Below are 2,500 nucleotides of genomic sequence, written 5' to 3' on the forward strand. Positions count from 1 at the left end.
TTTGCGATGCAGGCCGGGAGGCTCTCGGCCGCCTTGGCCGCCGGGCCCTCCTCAGCCGGCCGTCGACCGACAAACCCCCCCCGGGGCCTTCTCTGCAGGGGCAGCTTTCCGGCCACCTGTCCCCAAGCCCCTAGCCTCGCACGGGGGTCGTCGTGACCGAAGCGCGGGACCCGGCACTTGGCCTCGTCGAAGCTCCTACAATTGGCCCCGGACCCAGCCAGCCAGCCTGTCCAGGTCCCTCTGCGGAGCCTTCCCACCCTCCAGCGACTCAGGGTACGGCGGGCCGCCCTGCCCGCCCGCGGGGGGGGGGGGGGGTGGGGGGGGTGGCGGGGGGGGCGTCTAGGGCGCCGCCCTCCCGAGCGGTTAGATTCGCGCGGGGGCTGCCTGCGGGCGTCCGCCCGGTCCTGTGGCGGTGCCGGTGGGGTTTTTTCCCCTCCACCCCCCCGTCACGAGGTCGGCAATCATCGGCCGAGACTTCGCAAAAGAAAACGGTCCCTAAAAAGTTCGCGCGCCACTCGTTCGTTCGTCTCGGCGTCGTTGCCCGTCGGTCAGCGAGCTGTCGACTGGCGTTTCCGCGGCAACGAACGTTAGTCGTCGGCGCCGAGACTGCTGACCGCTCCGTTGTGCCTAATTCAGACGTCGTCCGACCGGTAACTCTTCCGAGCGCTTTCGTGACCCTCCTTTCTCTCCGTCCGTCGTTCGTCGTCGTCGACCTCCTCACACGAAGGAACGCACGTTCGAGAAAAACGGCGGCGGCGCTCTCGAGTGCGTTCGCCGGTCTTAATTTTTCTGAGCTACTACATTCTGTCACGACTCGATCGTAGTTCGCGGCGCCGGCGAGAAACGACGACGACGACGACGACGAGGAGTAAAAGAAAAAAAAACGAAACGGGAAACGCTCAGGCTGGGCTGACCATGCCTTAAGGAACTGCTGCTCTTCGTTAACGACCGTGCATTTAATTTACTAGTAAATAGAGAATCGCACGCGTGCGTACCGTTTCCAGCACATTACCCGTTTCTTTACTCGCTTCCACGCCTGCCTGCCTGCCTGCCTGCCTGCCTTCCTTCCTTCCTTACTTCCCTCCTTCCTTCCTTCCTTCCTTCCTTCCTTCCTTCCTTCCTTCCTTCCTTCCTTCCTTCCAGGTCAGCCAGCCGGTCGCCAGGTCTAGCAGGCTCTGGCGCCGGCCGACGGGTCTACCGGGCTCGGGCGCCGGGCGGTGGGCCTACGGGGCTCGGGCGCCAGCCGACGGGCCTACGGGGCTCGGGCGCCGACCGACGGGTCTACCGGGCCCCGGCGCCGGCCAACGGGTCTGCCGGGCTCGGGCGCTGACCGAACGGTCTACTGGGCTCGGGCGCCGGACGGCGGGTCTACCGGGCTCGAGGGCCGGCCGACGGGTCCACCGGGCTCGGGCGCCGGCCGACGGGCCCGCCGGGCTCGGGCGCCGGCCGACGGGTCTGCCGGGCTCGGGCGCCGACCGAACGGTCTACCGGGCTCGGGCGCCGGCCGACGGGTCTACGGGGCTCGGGCGCCGCCCGACGGGTCTACGGGGCTCGGGCGCCGGCCGACGGGTCTGCCGGGCTCGGGCGCCGGCCGCCACGTCTGCCGGGCTCCGGCCCCGTTTGACAGGTCTACCGGGCTCCGGCGCCGGCCGCCTCGTCCACCGGGCTCCGGCGCCGGCCGCCACGTCTACCGGGCTCCGGCGCCGGCCGCCACGTCTACCGGGCTCCGGCGCCGGCCGCCTCGTCTACCGGGCTCCGGCGCCGGCCGCCTCGTCTACCGGGCTCCGGCGCCGGCCGCCTCGTCTACCGGGCTCCGGCGCCGGCCGCCTCGTCTACCGGGCTCCGGCGCCGGTCGCCTCGTCTACCGGGCTCCGGCGCCGGCCGCCTCGTCTACCGGGCTCCGGCGCCGGCCGCCACGTCTACCGGGCTCCGGCGCCGGCCGCCACGTCTACCGGGCTCCGGCGCCGGCCGCCTCGTCTACCGGGCTCCGGCGCCGGCCGCCTCGTCTACCGGGCTCCGGCGCCGGCCGCCTCGTCTACCGGGCTCCGGCGCCGGCCGCCTCGTCTACCGGGCTCCGGCGCCGGCCGCCTCGTCTACCGGGCTCCGGCGCCGGCCGCCTCGTCTACCGGGCTCCGGCGCCGGCCGCCTCGTCTACCGGGCTCCGGCGCCGGCCGCCACGTCTACCGGGCTCCGGCGCCGGCCGCCACGTCTACCGGGCTCCGGCGGGACTTGGTCGCAGTTCTCGAGCTGAACGGTAGACCTGTTTGCCGCGCCGCTCGCGGGGACGTGACCAAGGGGTCGCTGTGTCGCGCTGCCTCCAGTTACGTCATCGTAACAGGCAGCGTCATTGGCGGGCCTCCCCGGCGGGAGGAGTTAGCGCTCTTGGAGTTCGCAGGGGCTGTGGACTTAGTGGTACGTTCTATATGCGCGAGCGGTGGCTCGCGGGCAGGGCAGTAGGAGCGCGACTCGACCCGCGCGGCTGGGGCGCTTGGCGGCCGTT

The sequence above is a fragment of the Gavia stellata genome, unplaced genomic scaffold, assembly GCF_030936135.1.
Source record: "Gavia stellata isolate bGavSte3 unplaced genomic scaffold, bGavSte3.hap2 HAP2_SCAFFOLD_261, whole genome shotgun sequence".
Classification (NCBI taxonomy): Eukaryota; Metazoa; Chordata; class Aves; order Gaviiformes; family Gaviidae; genus Gavia; species Gavia stellata.